The sequence below is a fragment of the Lacerta agilis genome, chromosome 7, assembly GCF_009819535.1.
Source record: "Lacerta agilis isolate rLacAgi1 chromosome 7, rLacAgi1.pri, whole genome shotgun sequence".
Taxonomy (NCBI): domain Eukaryota; kingdom Metazoa; phylum Chordata; class Lepidosauria; order Squamata; family Lacertidae; genus Lacerta; species Lacerta agilis.
Window position 1 is genome coordinate 52,652,891 of NC_046318.1, and position 22,123 is coordinate 52,675,013.

General features: G+C 39.9%; 1 long non-coding RNA gene across 3 annotated transcripts in view; it reads right to left on the minus strand.

Moving 5' to 3' along the window:
* Positions 1-22,123, minus strand: part of LOC117050023 — a 253,172-nt gene that overhangs the window by 168,177 nt on the left and 62,872 nt on the right. Inside the window, exons 1-2 of one of the 3 annotated variants that reach the window (XR_004427044.1) lie at positions 13,825-13,994; positions 10,719-10,799 (exon numbers count right to left, since the gene is read on the minus strand). The exons of 1 other annotated variant lie outside the window; for it this stretch is intronic. This is a non-coding gene — a long non-coding RNA (uncharacterized LOC117050023). Of the gene's footprint in view, positions 1-10,718; positions 10,800-13,824; positions 13,995-22,123 lie in introns of those variants that run through there. One more of the 3 variants, XR_004427043.1, reaches the window with a different exon arrangement.

Here is a 22,123-nt window from a genome sequence, read left to right on the forward strand (position 1 = left end):
AGTAACCCTATGACATATTCATAGCAATCCTGCAGAATATATTTGGATGAGCATGACTATCATGCCAAACGATTTTCATTCTAGCTACACATACAGGCCGCCTTCACACACGAAACTCATAGATGCTTCCGTATTGCGCAATCCCATGCTACCAGGGAGCACATACAAATACAGTGGTACCTCGGGTTACAGACGCTTCAGGTTACAGACTCTGCCAACCCAGAAATAGTACCTTGGGTTAAGAACTTTGCTTCAGGATGAGAACAGAAATAGTGCAGCGGCAGCAGGAGGCCCCATTAGCTAAAGTGGTACCTCAAGTTAAGAACAGTTTCAGGTTAAGAATGGACCTCCAGAATGAATTAAGTTCTTAACCTGAGGTACCACTGTAATGTAGCCTCATGGAAGAGGCTGGCCACTTAGATCTTTTCCACCTAATAGGGACCATCCCTCCTGACTAAAGTGCTAAAAGGGACCATCCCTCCTGCTACTGACCTCATCCAAGTCATCAAGATATTGACCAGGTCTGCCTTGCAATGTGGGGGCACACCGTATGGAAGCATATTCCACAATGCTAGGCATGTGTGTGAACCTGCCAAGAAAACTCCTCTACCTGATCGCTTGATTTGGCTGCGAGCCTTTGAACACAGCATTGCAGCCTATGATATGATCTTTGGTTATTGCCTCCAACAGCCTTACCGTATTCATCTGTAATATGAAAACAGGACTGCATACCTACAGAATTACACAATCAATGTGTTGTCAACATCGTTTACATCCTTGAGATTATCTCACTACCACCGATAATGATCACATACTACAGTTCTTGCCACAAATTGCCATGCACTTTTTCAATAGGTGCATAGCAGTTTTCAGAAGTTAATAGTATTTCAACCATGCACTATTAGTTGTTTCTAGATGCACCCACCTACTGATGATGTGTTCCTTGGCCAAACCTCTAGTCAACATCAGTCTGCTAGGGCCTTTTTCTTCTTTGTCCAGGGTTCCCATCCCCATGGAGGAAACCCTACATACACAGAAGTCCCGCCCCCTCCAGACTGAGACGGATTATGTGTCATCAAGAGAGCAGGGCTACCAATATATACATCTGTTGTCCTTTCTTGTCTTCAGTACCAACAAATGTATCTCAACAGAGCTATTGATTTCAATGTAAGCAGCCCTGGAAGGACAGCCACACATTATGCTTAAAATGTTACACGGGGTGTTTTATTCCTCTCTAGCTTCCCACCACATAGAGAAGCTCATGTGCAAAGTCCATTGCTACATGTTACTCCCGTAGCGTGCATCTGCATATCACGATAACAAAATGAAGCTTCCATTAAAAAGCTGCCCTAATTTAGGGAGTAGTTCCTACAGAATGTTTTCTTATAGAAAAAAAGGCTTTCTTTTTCCCAGTACTAACAGAATGAAATTGTTGGCCTGCTGTGATTGCTGTGAACAGAATGCAGGTGATGAAATAAATTAGGACTCCTTTTTACTTGTCTTTGCATTACATCTGCATGACTTTCAGAGTCAACAATGCATTTATGAGCCCTGAGCTAACATTGCATCTGGTGCTGCATTATTTTTCCTGCATAAAAGCATTAAGAAATACAGTCAACAATTTGCAAGCATAAAGAAATGGTTTTTAACTCTCTTTTTTAGCAGCTCAGAATAATGTTTAAAAAGCCTTCGATCTCAGATATCAAGAGGCGTTTGGAGGGTCCCCAATGATTATAGTGCATTTCCATATAGCCTGACATGTTAAGGTGAAAAATTTGCAAGGACAGTCTCGCCATCTGTCATCAGCTGGGCTTCCTGACACTGAGGGCTGTTCTGAAATGGTCAGTGGGCCTCATGCATAACAAAGACCTTCCTCTTCAGCTTTGTTTGCATTTTGACTTGGCCGATAATCCTTCAACCAAACGAAGAAGAAAGATTTTTCAAAAAGAAGGAGGTTTTCAAGTGCTGCCACTTTAGGAAATATCATCTTAAAAATAATGAAGAATTAATTTTGAAATGCATCATGAGCCATAACTCATGTGCCACAAGCCAAAGATATAGTATTGATATCTCCTTTCTAAATAAAAGTGAGTAGTACTCAAGATCACTGTGCAGCAGGATTTTAGTGCTACTTGACTGTGCTACTAAAATCCAAAAGTAAGAGAAGCAAGTAAGAGAATGCTGAGATTGCCTGTTAAGCCTACAATCTTATGCACACTTACCTGGGAGTAAGTCTCATTGAACCTAATAGACTTTACTTCTGAGTTGCACTGATATGGCACTGGAAATCTAGGGGCAAAGGGACTAAGTACTCTTCTTGATGCTTTTGAATTATGGTGCTGGAGGAGACTCTTGAGAGTCCCATGGACTGCAAGAAGATCAAACCTATCCATTCTCAAGGAAATCGGCCCTGAGTGCTCACTGGAAGGACAGATCCTGAGGCTGAGGCTCCAGTACTTTGGCCACCTCATGAGAAGAGAAGACTCCCTGGAAAAGACCCTGATGTTGGGAAAGATGGAGGGAACGAGGAGAAGGGGACGACAGAGGATGAGATGGTTGGACAGTGTTCTCGAAGCTACTAACATGAGTTTGGCCAAACTGCGGGAGGCAGTGAATGATAGGCGTGCCTGGCGTGCTCTGGTCCATGGGGTCACGAAGAGTCGGACACGACTGAACGACTGAACAACAACAACAACAACTCTTCTTTAAGGACTGTTGAACATATTTTAAAAATAAATAAAATATCTGGTTTTAAAATACAGAAGTAAGATGATTCTATTGACATTTCAGACTCAAAGCATGGTGGGCAAATAAAGGCATGATTTCTGTGTACGTAGGGTCACTTTTTTAAATTGGAAGCATTAGATGTGCACTCTAGAATGGGAGAGGGCAGAATGTAGAACTTAGAACTAAAGAAACCAAAATAGAAGATTTCTGCAGTGAAAGGAGACCTTTGCTGATGCTCACAGTTCATATTCTCCTCAAATATAAGACTACAGGCTCCTCCAGATGACCTATTTATTGAGTGTAAAGCTTATGGATAGGTCAGATTATCACATATCTTTATTGAGCATTCATACTGATTTGTTTGTGTATCATTTATATGCAAACGAGCATTCATCTTGCATTAATCCTGATTTCCTAATGTAGTGATTACACAGCTTCCCATTAGCACCTTAGAGACCAAGTAAGTTTGTTCTGGGTATAAGCTTTTGTGTGCATGCACACTCCTTCAGATACGAATCTGAAGAAGTGTGCATGCACATGAAAAACTTATACCCAGAACAAACTTTGTTGGTCTCTAAGGTGCTACTGGACAATTTTTTTATTTATTTCGACTGTTGTCAGACCAACACGGCTACCTACCTGAATCTAGCTTCCCATACGTCATTCATGCATCCCACATTTTCCAGTGTAGTTTCCTATCACTTTCTAAACTGCAAACATTTTTGTTTTGTTTTTTGTTTTGTTTTGTTTTGTTTTGTTTTGTTTTGTTTTGTTTTGTAGTGGGTTTGTTGTGGTAGGGCAACGGAGCACTTTGATCCACTCTTAATTGTTCAAAACTAACAGTCAGTTTGCACTTGCATCCCTCCTGTGAAATACTGACAATCCGGACTCAGGAGGCAGCTTAGATAGCTGTTCCTGTCACAATAGTATAGTAGAGACTGATAAAACTATCAGTGTTGTTGTATACATGACACTCCAAACTGAACTAGACATACTAACAGAGGGCAGGGAAGGATCCATTTTCCCAAGCCCAAAATATTGTGACTTGAATGCTGGAAAATTCAACTTTCTACAGCACGTGAAAAGACTTTGGGCCCTTTGTAGCAATGAAAACTGTGCATTGTTGAGCAATAAAATATCAGCTCATTTGTATAGTCATTCCAATAATGGTGTCAATATATATTTCAGAGCCCAAGTGAAAGGTAACTTGCTGTTATCATGGTTTTCAAGGGTTGCCACTATGGTATAATAATTCATATATAAAAGGATTGTGGTTAAAACTAATTCAATACTTACAGAAGGAATTGGAGGGAAATTGCAAAAGTCACATACAAAATATTTCCTGCACTTTAGTGTTTGGAAAATGAAGAACTAATAAAACACATGCCCCTTTTCCCAAACATTCAATTATTAGCAGATGGTCATCCATTGTCAGAAACTCATTCATATATAGGATTTTTTTTTACCCTAATCTATCATTTTTTCCTGTTAATAAACAAAGGTTCAAAATGACCCAAGGGTCAATTTTTCCTTCAGTACACACAAATACTCTTGATGAGAGGGGGAATTACATATATAAGGAATGGTGAATAAATCCCTTAGGATCTAGCATTGCTTTCAGCTGTGTACCTCATCTCAAGAATAAGTCAATCATCTACATGGCTCACTCTGGCTTCTCTCTCATATGTTTAATTCCACTGAGATATTTGGCTGAGCATAAATCCTGAGCTCTACAGCTCTTGATTTATACATGCAACTTCAGCTATCTGAGTTTCATGTATACTGAAGAGAGCCTTGGAAACTAAAGCACCTTACATTTAGGGTATATATCGAGAGGCAAACAATCTGGATCTATAGATTTTTAGCCAAAAAGAAATAAGGAAATCATAGGTGAAACAATTTGATGAATCTCTATTTTGACCTCTTGGTTAGATGAAATCTAATTCAAGCTAACATCAGCAAATGTGATCATGGAAGTCATGGATGGACCTCTCTCTCAGTCCTGATAGGCATACTACAAGGCAAGGAGCCAACTGTCCTCAGCACCAAATCATGAGGAATTCAGTTGCAAACTCTCTTCTTCTTCCATGAAAACAGATGGTATTGCTGATTATCTGACTGGAACTATATGTGCACCTTCTTGGATTCTGGTTGAGGCCTTTTTCATAGTGGAAATCTTGCAAACAACATCCATTTACATGTGGAGGCCCCTCTTGCATCAAGAGCTGTGTGTGCAGGATCCTGCTTCCAGGCCCATGCAGAGGGAGGGCACAGACAGGTGCACTTGCCTCAGGACTTGGAGAACTAAGCTGGGCTGGGGACCCTTTTTTGTTTGAGTTTATAACTTTATTCAAACAAGACTCCCACCCTGAGCCTCAGACAAGCTCTGCACGGGCCTGCCTGCTTCTCAAAGCATTGTATATATTCAGTTGCAGCAGAGGATAAAGCTACAACACTATGCATATTTCTAGGAAGGAAGCCAGGAAGTTAATTAGAACTTCCTTCTGTATAAATATGTTTAGGATAATCAACCAAGAGTCTTAAGGTGCCTTAAAGATAGGGATGTACAATTTTCACCTTCTAAAATGTTGCTTTTAACCTTCTTCTACATGAAAAATAAAGACTGGTAAATTAAATCCAGATTAAGAACCATTTGCCTAAGGCAGAAAGGAAAATATTGAAGGGTCGCAATCTATATGTTCATGTAAGCCATACCAATTTTCTAGAATGTGTGAGTACAGCCAGGGCTGATTGTTCCATTAGGCCCACTGGGCAGCTGCCTAGGGCACAGACTTCAGAGAGATACAGGACTGACCTTTGAGGGAGCACCGTTTGATACAGATTAGTTTTTGTTACATCTTATAACTTTCTGAGAATAATTTACTTTTATTTTATATTTTGAAAGCAGTTTATCAAAGCTGAAACTTATAAAAACTTACATACGCTCAACCATGTTGCAAAAGAGACTAGTTGACTTGGCAACTCTCTCAACTGAACATGCCCAAGCGTCAGCGTCTGAAGGAATTGGTGACCAAATTTGCAAAGGAAAAGAAATGCAGAGTGAGATATGGATGTGCCTGAAATTGAAACTTGTAAGTGACTTAAATTTTAACATCACAATTCACAAGATTATTCAAAATGATTTGTGCGCTAAAACGCTTTCTTTTGTATCTGAGAAAGATAATCAACGATTGTTGTATTATTTGTTCCTGCAATTTAAAATAAATTTAACAGTTTCAAGTTCTGTGCTTTTCATTCTTTCTACTAGACATTTTTTAAATTTAAGTTGGCACAAAAAGGGGAGGTGCAACAAGTTAGCCCTGCCTAGGGCACAAAAAACCCTGGCAGTGGAGTGGCACTGGGTACAGCTACCATTTAAAAAATAGCATGGATGGGGTGCTGTCAAAACTTTGCCCACCCATGCTTTTCTTACTGGTCACTTTCCCCCATAGTTCCCCCACACACACACTTTAATTCTGCTCGTTCGGGTGAAATACATGGATGGGAGAAAATTCCAAACTTTCATCTAACCATTCTTTCTGGACCCTGATAGAAAAGAAAAATGATAAGGCCATGTGCATTAGCTTTGAGACAAACGAGAAACTGAACCTTGTCTTCTCCTTTCTATGTTTTGCTACTGAAAGCAAAAGGAGCTTGCTTCTGTGTCTGCTCCTAGTGGCCACCATTTTATTTTCCATCACAATGCCCCAGAACATAGGATGACTGAGTTCTTATGGGGAAAACAAAATGGTGCCCAACAAGAGCAGCTGCAGAAGACAGCTCCTTGACTCTTGATGCTAGTGACATGGTCAGGCAGGGGTTGGGGATCGGCCAGAAGTCAGCTTCTTTTGCTGCTGCTGCTGCTGCTGCTAGAAAAAGAAAGAAGCGTAGGATCAATATGAGCACTGAAACAAAACAAAAAAACATGCTGGCAAATGGGTGCTGAAAACAAATGGGATTTTATCCAACTAAACATGAGTGGAATGAGTGATGGAAAGAAACAGCATTATACAATGGAAATAAATTTGTGTGCACCCCTAAGCATTGTGGCACATTGGCCCTGTGACCAAAACAGTTATTTTCAGTCTCAGAGCAGCAGATGCAGATCAATACATTTAAACCCGGCTGTGCCACAATCACATAGAAAGTAAAGTGATGGGAAGGTCCATTAAAAAAGTTGACAGGGCATGTGCAGTTGGATCTCCAACCCCAAGGGAAGCTGTCTACAGCCCAACTCCCCAAATACTTCTTTCATAGCCAGGACTCTGATAACAGAAGTAAGCTTGGCAAAGAGAAAAATGCTTGGGGAGATGGGCTGCAAAAACATAAGCCACAAGAGGATTCAGAGCTCTTCCCAGTGTGCCCTTTTTGCTTTTTAACTTGGACATCAATCCATTTTCTATATATGAGCAGTTTATATAAAATTACCCATCTAAGTAAAAAGATAAAGGTAAAGGTAAAGGCCCCCTGGAGGGTTAAGTCCAGTCAAAGGCGACTATGGGGTTGCGGTGCTCATCTCGCTTTCAGGCCGAGGGATCCGGTGTTTGTCCACAGACAGCTTTCCGGGTCATGTGGCTAGCACGACTAAACTGCTTCTGGCACATGGAGGACCATGTCATGTGCCAGAGCACACAGAAATGCCATTTACCTTCCTACCACAGCAGTACCTATTTATCTACTTGCACTGGCGTGCTTTCGAACTGCTAGGTTGGCAGGAGCTGGGTCAGAGCAACAGGAGCTCACTCCTCCATCGTGGGGATTCAAACCACCAACCTTCCGATCAGCAAGCCGAAGAGGCTCAGTGGTTTAGACCATAGCGCCACCCACGTCCCATCTAAGTAACAATGCATAAAACAGCAAATGGTACATTGTGGCCACTGCATTTCGTGAGAATTCTGCTTGATAAAAGATTAATTCTATAATTATTTCCTCACTATAGAATAATCAAGTATCTGCTTTGGGGAAAATAACAGTAGCCTATTGTGAAATAGCCTAACTACTCTAGTTTTCTCCTTTAAACCACTATCTGCATAGAGCTTTGTACAAACATTGATTGTGTGTGGCTGCAGTTTCAAATAACATGCCCCAAGAATCACACTGGATTCTATCACTGGATTAGCAGCGTGCTCATTCCCCAATCCCAAATAAATAATTATAGACCAGAATAATATACAACAGAATAACTATTCAGATAATCTATTGCTATTCAAGAATAGAACCAAAGATCCAAACCCACCAAACACTGCTACAGGGTAGGTATCACTGAAATGAATGAGGATATGTACAGCAGTGTTTGGTGTGTTGCACAAACGCCAGTTTGCTTCAGATAATAGTATTCCCAGTAAGGGTCATAATCATAAACTATGTGGAAGAGAATAGCAGGGAGCCCATTTTGCGCTTCAAAGGCAGATAGCAATAACTTGAATGAAGAAGAAGAAAATAACCTACTTTTAGCTATAGGGCTTGTTGTATTCTGAACATTGGTCACTTATTTTCAAAGTAAGAGGGCACAACTTCCCTGCCTAGGTCACAGCTACAAACAAGAAAAAATCTGCAAAAACTCCAAGGTATAATTTAGTAGTGTTCCCAATGCCCTAGCAGCACTCTGTAATCCTCTGAAATTGTCTTCTTAATCATTCCTTTCTTATGAGGAGCAGCATTTTGTCTGAAGTCCCCCCCTTAGGTTAGAGTACCAACGCATATTAATGAGAGCTTTCTGACAACACAACTAGAGGCAAGAAGCCTTTGAAACAACCAACACCAGAGAGCATCTCACATAACACACACTAAAATGAATGTGCAACCATTACACATTACAACTTTCACGTGATTTACATGACTCGCACTTATAAAATGCATATTTTGAGATCATCCTCTCCCCACCATCACCTCAAAAAATAGTCATGGATCAACTGAAAATATTTTTTAAAATTACTGCTATCATTGTGCATTTAGCTTCTGACAATTTGAAATTTCAAATGAGTGTGTGTGTATTGGGAAATTTAAAACACACAATTTTAAAATTCAAATTATCACTACCGATCTGCACAATTCCTCTTTAAAAGAAAGCTCTGATTATAGGAGAACATTGGAACTCATATTCCATACATGTCAAGACTTAAATTACACATTGCAAAACATGAATCTTTCTAGTGCCAGAGTGGAATATCATGTCCTCCATTATGACATCAGAAGACTGATTTTTTACACATTAGAGAAGTAACAGGATTATTTCAGCTATTTTCACTTGAAAGTAAGACTTCATACATGCCAAGTGTACTGAGTGGTACTGTCTTCTTCAAACATACCAAAAGTGTAATGCCAAGGTTAATATTAGGGCTTGGTATTCTACAAAATTGTCTTTAGAGATGAAATGTATAATTCTGTCTAATTTAAAGCAGGCATCTTAGTGTCATAAACATCTTGCAACATTAGGTTGTCACTGGTAGCTTGTCCACTTTGCAAGTAGCATTTTAAAATATTTGTTAATGTATTACAGTGAATAGATTCAGCTGGATATTGCTTTAAGCAATGGTATCAAAATTTAGCTTATTTTTTATATACTACCTACAGACATTTTTAAAGTTACCATTTCAACATTTGCTAAGGAAGAAACAATTTACCTTGCGATGTATCAGTATAAATCATCTTCAATAGCACATTAAATTCTTTTGGACTTACCGGTATGTGGCTTGTCATTTGAATTTGCTTTGTTTGCTAATTGGTACAGTGTGTGCACCCCCTTTGGATAAAGAGATGGGCCACACTTGCAGAAAGCCTTTGTGATTTAGTGGTTAGATGTGCTGGACTAGAACCTGAGAACCCAGAGCCTGCTGCATCAAGCTCATCTAGTCCAGTATCCTGTCTCACAGTGGCCAACCAGGTACCTGTGGGAAACCAGCAAGTAGGATTTAAGCACAGGAGTGCTCACCCCTCCTGAGCTTTCTACTATCGCACTAAGTTCTGTTGGCGAAAGGTTATAATTTCCTGCAAGTTTCTTGTCTTTGAAAGAGATTTCTGCAATTCTTGTTTTCGGTCACAAAATGCCTTCCAGAAGAGGAAAAGTTCATATAAGGCATTCCCGCCACCCCCAATTCCTAATGATTCCCTGCACTGTTGCAATCCACTGTCTGTATACCCAACCATTTGGAACAGCCTCAGTTCAATTCTCAAGAGCAGATTTGCAGGGTAGCTACATTTGGAAATGGGCTAAAAAAAACCTTTATATCTGGGCTCCTCCGGCCCAATCCAATTTCTTTAGTAAAAACTATCAACCCAAGGTTGGGAATTGAAATTCATTCTGAGTACAAATGTCAATGGATGAAAAGAGCATAAATGTGCAAAACAACTTGCATTTATTTTTATTTTTTATAGTGATTCATGGACTCATTCCTTTGGATGTAATATCCATAGGCATTAAGAGTGAGATATTTCTCCTAGGTTGTCCATACAACAGGAGCTTATAGCATGTTAATGGTCTTTGTGTGGATCACTTGGGATGGGGAAAAGAGTAAGAAGAAGGCACTCTTCATTCATTCATTCATTCATTCATTCATTCACTTACTTACTTACTTATTCATGAAATGTGTATGCTGCTCTTATTTGTAAAATTCACAAGGTGGCTAATAACCATCCATAAAAAATAGCAAAAGAATAAAGTATTAAAACTACATGTTTATAAAAGCAATGCCTGAGTCTCTAGGCTCTGCTGACATAGGCAATTTTAGGTGCAGCCCTAGCTCACCTTGTGTTACTTGGGAATAGGACTGTCCTGTGACCAAAATAAGTAGACAGAGAGTTGGGCAGGGGGCTGTGGAGGAGATAATTGGATGCTTATTTCCGGCAACCATTTTTACTTAAAATGTTCTTTATTGTGGAATAGAAACGTTTCGGTACAATGACAACAAATTTCTTCAAGGGCATGCCTACATTCTGACAAAACCGGTAGACAATTAATATAAATTTCGACACTCTTGTCAGAGTCAACTTACATATAAATCTTTGGATAAGCACAAACATGATCCGCTCTGCAGAACAAGGCTAGCCAAACATTTGGAGGCAGTGTAGATTACCTAAACCATATAGAAGAATAATTTTCAGCACTGCAGGTTATAGTCTATGGAACCATGTATTGTTCTGATAATGCAGTGGGATATCTTTTCACAGGATGAAATGCTGATGTCATGAGTCTATTTTTATGCCTCATCACATTTAAATATTATAGAAGTTGATGCAGATTTGGATCTTAATATCAGTAGGTAATCATTAATACAGGTACTCCTTTAAAGGGTTGCTTATGGAACTTTTTGGAATGATCATAGGTAACATTATTATTATTATTATTATTATTATTATTATTATTATTATTATTATACCCCACCCATCTGATTGGGTTTCCCCAGTCACTCTAGACAGCTTCTAACAGATATAAGAACATGATAGCTGAAGCATTTTAAAATAACTATCATGTTTTATAGCATTGTATCTTATATTTCCGAACAAAGAATTATAGAGGGGCAAGCAAAAACCTCGCACACAAAATCAACTGGCTAAACTTTGAAGGACAAGTTGTTTAGTTTCTAACTTTATGAACTGAACTAACCATCCATTCTTCTTCATCACCATTTATAATATGAATGAAACAGATGTATTCTGGTGAAAGACTGAAAAGAACAGACAGAAACCATGTGGGGTAACCATACAGGAACCTAAGAAGCTGACTTATACAGAGTCAGACCATTGGCCCATGAAGCTCAGCATGGTCTACCATGACTGTGACTCTCCAGGGTCTTAAGTAGTGGGGGCTCCCAGCCCAGGGATTGAACGCTGGAACTTCTGCATGCAATATAGATACTGTGCTGTACTATAAATGACCTGGGATCAGCCTACCTGAAAAACCATATTCTCCTAAACTATTGAAAACATGTCCCCCTGATTTCAACTGGTCTATTTTACACATGACTAAGATTGCAATCCTAACCCAATTCAATAGTATTTACTTCTGAGCAGACATTATTTGGATTGTGCCTTTGTTGCCAAAGATGTTAAGGTCAAAATGCCAGCAGGAATAAAGAGGGTTGATTTCTTTACTGTATATATATATTTTTCCAATTTCCTTTAAAAGGTTGAGAGGAAAAATGGAAAATAATTTTTCTTTCCTCAATCCCACCACCAGCCTAAAATTGATCTTGGTAAATTCAAAGCCAAAGCTAAACTATAATAGAAACACTCTCAAAATCATTGCCATCAAGGAAATGGGCCAAAAATACTTTATGAAAGACATTGTTCAGTTTTACTAGCATGCTAACTTGCTGTATCCCTTCATTTCATTCCAAAGCTCAAGTGATAACATCATATATCCTTATTACCAATTCCACAATCACCATCACACAATTTCATAGCTACCTTCCCACCGTAATTTATTAGTGTTAAATTATATCACATGGAGACCATATTCATGTGATAAATTGCACATATAAAGATTCCTTTAATACAGATGCATTAATCATGCTTTCCTTATACTAATCTATCTCTGTCCATGGCTACCTTTCATTCTGAAGTTCTTGGAGACCTACTGCTTCCCAAAAACTGTAGGTGAAGAACGCATATAACACTATTCTGTGTGGTGATGGTAGTTATGACACATATTGGCGGTCCTGAAACCAAATGCCTTAGCAAAGATCTGCTAAAACTGTGTCCGCACTTCAGAATGCTAGTAGAATTCCACATTCTCAATGTTTCTTGTTTCACTTTTGTCCTATTCAGGCATCTGGTTTTGAAAGCATGAAGGGACTTGCAGGAATGCATGAGACTAGCCCCATTCCTTCCTCAATGGTATACATGGCAGCCATAACCCCAGCCAACACATGACTGGTGTTAGTCTGATGAACCACTTAGGGTGGGAGAAAAAATCCATCCAGTTCGTATGGTAATGTGAATATACCTAATCTGTACTTCCCAAACCTATGAGTGAAACATTTTGATATTTGCTCTTCTCCAGGTTTTCCAGTACACTTCTCCAACCAAAATATGTGTACAAAAATGTGCATATTCGAGGAAACTGCACATTTTTTTAAAAAAAACCATATATTAATAAAAAGAACACAATGAGAAATGCATTATATAAAGCATAATTGCTTGCAAAAATGTACATATTAGACAAAATTGCACTCCAAAATGTGCACACGTTTAGAGAAATGTGCACTAGCATAGGTACCCAATGTGGTACCCCTCTGGATTTTGCTGTATCAATATTATGGTATTTTATGTTTTAGCATATTCATATGCCATACAGCACCTGTATGGAAATAGTTTTATAAAGAAACAAAATGTTGATGAATTTTCATGAGGACTTAAATAAATTACCAAATTGATGTGGGCATGTGGCAAACTGAACTTGGTGTTCAAAAAATGAGAGAAACTGGCAGATTTGTTCACCCATACGGGCCTCTTTAATATGTGTATGGGTTCCAAGACAAGGTTTCTGTCCCTGTGCTGCAAATTCTATGTATGTGGAAAGTACCCGAGGCTCCTTCACATAGTCAGTACCTATGGATACTGAATACCTGAATTGTGCTCATATTGCTTCCAGAAGTTGAGAGTGGGGGGAGGCTGCAACTTCTCTGGCCTCAATTGTTGACAAAAGTATGGATTAACAGGAAATTGTACTTTTTCTTCCGGAGGTCTAAAAGCAGCTTTAGGAGGACTTTTATGATTGTGAAAAAGGAACAGGGGAGAACAAGCAAATATCTTCATTCCCACTTAGATTGCTACTTATATTTGGAGCCTCTCCACAGTTGCATTATAGTGAAAACAAAAACATCAGGCCATCCAAGTGTGGCCCTCCTAGATAACAGTTATCTAATAGGAACTGGAGGGGGTAATGTGGTACCCTCAAGATGTTGTTGGACTACAACTCCCATCTGCCCCTGCTTGCACTGATAATGGACAGAGATGAAGGAAGTTGTAATCCAAAAACATTGGGTGTGGGTGTGTGCACAATGTTGACTAACCCTATATCAAAGAGTAGGGTGCAAATGCTAGCCTAAGCCTCAGCTCCTCACTTTGTTGGCTGGTTGATTAAATCCTTAGTCTTACCTCTTACTCCTTCCGGTGCAGCAACAAGCTGGTTTTTGCATTCCTAATAGGTCCAAAAGTCCGTAAAGGATGCAGGAAAGAAAGGAGGCCTTGCATAATACTTTCACATTGCAGTCGAGGCAACTGCCAATGCTTTGGCTTCTGTGCCATGAGTTTTGAGATGATTCATTGGGCTGTAAGAAACTAAGAAATATCTCATCATCATCATCAATCATCATTATTTATTATAATTCTATCCCTCATCTTTCCTTCCATCCTACTATCCCTGTTAAATTCTTTGATAACCTGAATCTTGGATTCAGAAAATATAGAAAATATGAAACACACAGGTGTTATTTATTGGATGTGTAATCTCCCAAATCCAGCTTCAATGAGAGTTCCTTTTAGTCAGTGGAGTTTGCGTAGGAGAAAGACTCCTTGGATTGTCCCCTCTGAAAGTTGGACTTTTGAGGTACAGTCATGACTGAAACCTTAAACTAGAACAGTTTCGTTTAAAGCCCCCAATAGATTTGGTTCAGTTAAAAACCGGCCACAAAGAAAATATATATTATTGAAATTTAGAGTATTAAAGACCAAAAAAAAAAAAAATCAAAGACATTTATCAAAGACATATTAAATTACATTTCTCTGGCTGGACTGTGCTTGTGAAGCCCCCTTAAAAGCAGTGAATACACTAATTAGCAGTTCAGTAGTGGACTGGATGGTCGGGTTCCGGGGACTAGTTCCCCACCATCCTGTTCCAGGCAGCAATAGGCATGATTACAGCTTTCTTCAAAGGACAATCAGGAATAGGAAAATCACACACAGGTTCCTTATCCACCTCGAGAATGGAATATGAGGGTGCTATGGTCCAAACACCAGGTATCTTCACATGCCCCCTTCCAGATACGATGTGCATTGGCAACCCCACACATTTACACAGGCAATTCCATAGGGAGTCACCAAGTGTCTGGAACCAAGCTTCAGATACAGTTTTACAGAATTTTATCAGTGTCTCAAAATAGCCACTTCCTAACTTCTTGTAATATGTATCTAATCTACAGATGTCTAAAGACTACAGGCTTGTTTGCATATCGTGCTAAGGCAAATTTAGCATGAATTCATGAGCTGCCAAAGAGGAGACGCCACTTTACACATCTCTAGTCATTTTTCTGCAGTGCTGAGTGATGCCATGATTGGGGTTAGCATGTCATCTGAGCATGGGTTTAACTATTCCAGCCACAAACAGTAAACAAAGAGCCAACCTTGCTTATGGTTCCTGGTTAGTCTGGAGAGAGTAAATCACGAACCTATGCCAAGCCATGGAGCAGTGTGGGGTTGCACAGCAACAAAACAACAGGAGAGTAGCAAAGCAACCACAATCTTCTCCCCAGGTGCCCACTTTTGAGGTACATGCTCATGCTGCATTCCTCCTAGGCCATGTTTTTGCTTAGTGTGATGTTCACTAAGCATTGCTCCAATATGTTGACAGATATTTCACCAACACCTAGTCAGTGAATAGATCCATTTTGGGGTAGCGGGGTTGGGGAGGGCACTTGTCCAAACCAGCTCCTGCTCTTATGGCTCAGAGAATGCCTTTCCCACTGGCTCTTAAGACCTTCTGATGTGGTCCATCTTCAGATTCCAGCCTATGAGAAGACTAAATAAATCTCCTTTAAAGCAGGTCCAGTGTTGTGGAATTCTTTGCTAAGCGCAAACCGTATAGCCTTCTTCGTGCAAACCTTCCCCCAAAAGTGGCAAAACCTTTAATATTAATTTCAAAGTGGAATATAAATGTTTTAAAATAGAAAACAAAGTGACTACAGTGGCTGTTGCGGCTACTGCTCCTATAGCTACTACCACCACTGCTGCTACAACTATGACTGTTTGTTTGTTTGTTTGTTTGTTTGTTTTTAGAAACTGGCTTGAGCCAGGGACCACATGGAACATAGAACTGGCGCCCATACAAAGAGTTATCAAGACAAGATGAGGGGTGAGGAAATGACAGAGATTGATCCAGGTGTGAAAATAGGATGGGTGGCCGTGGAAGTCAACAAACTCCAAAGGCTTCTATAATTACTTCAGTGTACTAAAATGTGTTGTTGTTGTTTTGTGATAAACTTTGCAAAACAATGGGATAAGGAATTCTCTATCTACTCCCAAAGTTCCTCTTCTTGTGACATAAGCAATCTTTAATAATTAACGCATCCACTCCCATTGATGCTCTCTTTCTTTTTCTTCTTCTTTTTTTTTTGAAAGGGGGGGATTAATCATAGGGGTTTACAAAGAGCGCTTTGGTAGCTATCAAAGGGGATAGAAGATGTTACTGCATGACAGTCTGTAAAAACATGGTTTGCACCCTACTGTTTTAATCTTAAACCTGCTTACAGCTGTGTGAGAGTCCCTTGGAACGGCTGCTTATTCTGCAATATGGATAACTGACATCTGAAGATTGGTTCCCGGCAAGGAACGGATTCACTGCATGCAGCTAAATTCTGCATTGTCTGTGTTGCATATTCCACCTTACCCTTTCCCTCCTTTTGTAAATGCATAAAATATCAAATGTATCTGTGGCTCAGCTGTAACCAGGCATCTTAAGTGACAGCCCAGCAGGCAGAACAGCCTTTATTTGTCAATGAAAGCTAATGGCATAAATAGAGGCTGTCCCTCTCTCACCACCTTCTTCTGTAAAGAGAACTATAAGCCGCTGATTAATATGCAGTCCTATTAATTCTAGAGGCTCAGAGGGAGAGGAGGCTGAATGGGGAAAATTAATGACCTCCTGTCTGGGGTTTGCCCCTTACCTAAAAGGTGAACTAAAAATGATACTGTGAAAGGCAACAGAATTATTCAATATTTTATGCACAAAACAGTTGTCAAGACTTTGATCAAATTTAATTTTCATTCATCTCATTTAATTTGATTTCATTGCTGGCTGGCACCAGCCCAGATGTTTGCTGTTTCTATCCTTGTTACCATTATGTGACGACTAATTGAAAAACAAACATTTTCCAGTAGATTATGCAAAACCTACAGTTTCTACAAAGGGTATGGGGATGGTGTGGTTCATTTTTTTTAAAAAAGGAAACTTTTAAAATTCTGAATAAACACAGCACACCCATTTGCACATGCCACAACCATTGTGATTGGGATGATGGCGATCTTTCAGATTACAAAGACCTGTGCAAGATGGAATTGGGAGATGTCTTATCATCTGAAAGAGGTTGTTGAGCAGTGCTGGTGTCAATGGAACATCAGCATGTGTGGAGCAAAGTGCAGAGTATGTACCAAAGTTATTTTCACCCTTTCCTTATTAGCAGTTTCCCACAGTGAACCTCACAAAGCAGTGTTTAAACTCCTTGGAGTTTAAAGCCCAATTTGCAAGGCTAGTATAGGAGTTACTAATACTTTTTTAAAAAAAACTACCTCCCTCTTTGCTTCCCTGCTCCTCTCTTTCTGCACTATGCTGCCCATGAGGTTCCTTATCTGAAGTTCTCATGGGCTTAATTCAGTACAAAACATGTTCTTCTGTCTTTTCTGTCTGAGCAGTTTTCATTTTAATATTATCCTTCCTGTTGGTCATGAGCTCAGTCTCAGCAGGAGACATTGCACTTGCCTGTTATTTTTCTTTTCCTTACCTCTCATTTCACTCTTCTGTCAGTGCTGGGTTATTAGTACACAGGACTAGGCATATTATTATTTATTATTATTATTATTTTATTATTATTATTCAAAGCTTTTTGAAGTTTGTTTCACTGTTACCTCAGTGTTGGATGCATCACATAATTTACTTATTACACAAAGTTTCCTCGGATCATAGGGTCTGTAATCACTTTAAATAAGTATTACATGCTTGTTCAAATTATTTATTTTTTAACCTGTACAATATATGTTCCATTTAAATATTATTTTTCATAAGTCTTGTATGTTTACTTTTCAGACACATTTCTTCATGTTATTCTACTTAGCAGTTGTATTCAGTCATAAAAGGCCACTTGGTATCAGAAAACCCATACATATTTGGCTTAATAATGCCTTTTAAGTAATCTGCCCCTTTGTTAATGGTGTTTTTTATAAAAAAATAACACCATGCCATACACCAGGAATCAAAATTAGCATCTAAATGAGGATGTTTTAAACGCATGCCTAGGGATTGCAGTTTTCACCTTTTTATAGTTTGCCATGTTAAATTATGTAAAATAGAAATGGTATATTAGTATTTAATGAGCTAATGTAGACCTATCAAGCCTTCTTTCCTTTTCATCTCTTACTTCTTCTTTTTTTTTAAAGTACAGAATCTGTAAACTGTTTTTCAGGTATAGAACATGGATATGCTATGTTTGTAAAAAATGAAAAGACAACCATATAACTTTCTAAAAAGCTATGGAAGTAGTTGGCTGAAGTTTCAGCTGAAACAGAAAATTGCTTTACTATTAATCATTTACTTACAATACATTAAGAGGAGCCATTTTTCATCAAATGAGTGTTTATTACTGTTTCACTGAAATTGCCTCCCTATTTAATTATGGGGAAAGATTAAAATAACAAAATGTGTATAACTGTAGGGATGGCAAATGAAATCTAGAAATGAGAGGACTCCAGGCTGACAATATACAGTGAAAGTGACCTGTGATATAGAACATAAAGGACTCCACCTGTATCAAAAGTCAATGGGATGAGAGAGAGACATTATATTCTGCTACCCTGGTCCTGAATACATTACTTGAAAGTAGCTTCCATTGAAATCAATGGAATTCATCTCCTAGACCACTTGTTTAGGATGCATTTAAAAACCTGGTGGGTTATTGTTGTTTTAAATTCCTCACCATAGGAGCCAACTCCTAGGTGCTGAGGGGGCTGCAACCCCCCAAAAAATATTGCTCCCCAAGTTGATGGGCATTGCCATTCAAATGGTGTGTGTGTACATCATGTGATTAATTATGCGGGATGGGGCTTACGGCCCCCCAATATTTTATTCAAGTTGGCACCCCTGTTCCTCACTCTATTTCCATGGTAATTTCTTCATTAACTGCATCCCCTCTATAACTTCCAAGAGGACAGGAAATAGCCCTGTTGGTCTGTTTCGATGAGAACCACCAACGGTCTATAAAGATTTCTTCCCATAATATTATTTCTGTGGAGTAAGATATTGTACTTAATCCCATTTTCCTGTGCAATGAATAGAGACTGCAGGGGTACGTGTGTTTAAATGCCTCCCTAATGCATACCAGGTGCTTTACAAAAATGAAAAACAGCAGATAGGTGGGAATAAAGAGGCAAGGCAGAAGTAGCTGGGTGGAACTAGGACCACATTTTATTTACAAACATATGTACTCTGCAGAGGATGGTGACAGTTGAGGAAGCTAATCTTGCTTATACCAACTCACCTGTATTGAGCAAGCATGTCCCTGTTTATTGAGATGTGCTGCCATTAGCCTCACCCATTCAGGCAAGAAGGGAGCTGCCTCCATTACTGGGACCCCACAACTGGGATCAGGTGATTCGGGTTGGCTTCAGAGGCACTCAACATTCTGCTGTGGGTCCCACAGCAACAAAGCCTCAGGAAACGCCTACTACCCACCAGGGGTGCATACATCAACTCATTCTTGACCTATTAACCTTCCTGACCCGGAAGCTGTCTGCAGACAAATGCCGGCTCCCTCGGCCAGTAAAGCAAGATGAGCACTGCAACCCCAGAGTCGTCTGCGACTGGACTTAGTGATCGGGGGTCCCTTTACCTTTACCTACCTTCCTGTCATATGTGATCATTCAACCCAGTTAAAACACACACACTCTAACTGTCCTCAACCCATCCTCAACTACAGTAAAGAAAAACACCTGACCACAGGACTAGGGCAAAAATTCATCTAAAGACCTGCACATTATGCAAGTGAAGGTGATGATCTGGCTTCCCAACATTGCACATCACTGCTGGTTACCTAGAGGGGGAAGGGAAGGGCGGTGGGGAAGTTAGTGTGGTGCAGGTGTAGCTACAGAGACAATCTGATACTGCTGTGTTTGCACTCCACCAAGCTCCCCATTGTCTCAACTCTCTCTCTCAATCACCGGAAGTGACACACAGTACTGAGAAGTCAGGTGCAGTAGTTCCACTCTGCCCCACCAAGTGCTATTAGTAGGCAGGTTCCAAAATTCTGAAGAGGCTGGAAGAGGAATAATGTGGGTTTAAATAGCTTAATGGCTCCTCCCCTCTCAGTGTTGTTGTACATTCATGTGGCTGCACACCTATGTCCCCCACCCAACCAATCCTTCCTCATCTAGGGCAAAAGGTGTGGTTTGTTTTGAAGGGCATATTTTTCTAGCAGGCCTAATTCCATAAGGGCTTTCATTTTCTAAGACCCCATCTACACTATAAATTTAAAGCAGTATCATACCACTTTAAAGTGTCTTGGCTTTCCCCAAAGAATCCTGGAATTTGATAAGGATGCTGAGAACTGTTAGGAGACCTGATTCCTCACACATAGCTACAATTCCCAGAGTTCCCTAAGAGGAAGGATTGATTGCTAAACCACAAAGAAAATTGTTACTTTTTGAAGGGAATAGGGGTCTCTTAACCACCCTCAGCATCCGTAACAAACCACAGATCCCAGAATTCTTTTGGGGAAGCCATGACTGTTTAAAGCACTATGATACTGCTTTAAATGAAGAGCAGTGGTAGGGGGAAACCATGTTATCCTTAAAGGCTGGACTAATACCTAAATTAATATGGATTGATAAAATAGTATTTATATTCCTAATGTAAGATGACCTGATCTGGCATGATGTGTGTGTTTCAAAAAACATTGCATTGCCTGAACCACAGTGAGTTTGAATGGGGAAAGAATATGACTAATTTTAACTGGTGCATTTGGGGATGATCACAAATAATGCTCTCGAATCCAGCAGCCACTTCCATTCTTAAGTGGGCCCTCCAGTGATATGTGTGAAAGTATACATGCACTGAAATGCTTTGCTCACTAAATAAAACCTTGTGTCCATTAGGGATTTCAACCTTGTGTGACTTTGGCAACCAGCCAGATCTTTAAAAGAATGTATTGCAGTGCCAGTTACACAGTGTAGCATTCACTAGAATTACCAAGACAATATCCTGAGTATCAATACCAATTCTAACTTTGCAGGATTCTAACTGCCTAATTTTCAGGAGAAATTGTAATGGCTCCACAGTGGTAAAAAACAGTCTGCAAGAGGGTGATTAAGTATTGCCCTCTGTCCAGCCAATGCCCTACTTTCTCCATCCATTTCTGTGGCATTAAACATTTTTCCCTGTAACACTGGAATGCAGCAATTATCAAAAGTGGCTGTCCTTGACAGTAGCACCCAGCTCACCTTGACAAACAAGTACCATGTCCTACAATGTCATAGAGGGAATGATGCTATATCAGTGTGTGTATGTGGCAAGGGAACATTATGCTTCACCCTAAAGAGTGATTGATTAGTGGACTTTAGGTTTAGAATATTTGGCTATGATGAGCATCATTATCACAGAAATACTTCTTTGCTCACTCATCAGAGGTGCAATCCGGAGTAACTGGAATTCCCTTTTGCTCTTCCTTCCCAAACAATAGGACCTGCTCCTCATTCAATAGGAAAAAGAAGAGTACCTCTCCCATCTGAATCACCTACAGAGTTCTAACCCCATTGCCTCTGAAGCCCTGGAGAATGTATACAGTTTGCTGGTTCCTTGGTGTTCCTTTCTAGCTGTTCAAGCTAGCAGACATATACCCTACTTCCCTCTAATGTCCTCTGGGCTGTTTCTATGACAGCCATGGGGAGGTGGAAGTGGGTCTTCTAGTTTCCTCATCCCCATTTCCTGCTTCATTTTCTTCTGCCATGGACAGAGGCACTGCTGAACCAAGCTCTGCCACACCATCACTTAACAAATCACAACCACGTTCATGAATTCTGCTGCATACGGATCTTAACTGTATACTGAAGTCTTAAGTGGATTGGAAGGATATTTCTCCACCACAAGGGTTAGTCAGGGTAAGAGCTACTACATCTAGAGCTAAAAAAATATTGAGAAGATAGAACTGAATCACCCTCTAGATCAGGGCTTTCCAACTTTTCACACCAAGTGAGCCACAAGAGTACTTCAACACAGAACCTATGGGCTACACACTACCTTGTTAGGGGTGGGGAGCTAGGCCAAAATTTGATGCCCCAGCCCTCATACTGCCTCACCAAATTTAGGTTAGCAAGCACGACCGGTGCTAGGGTTTCTTGAGCCCTAGGCAAACCACCTTCTGGCGCCTCCCGCCACCCGCCCCCTGCCAAAGCCTGCTTTAGCGGGAGGTGGGGGGGT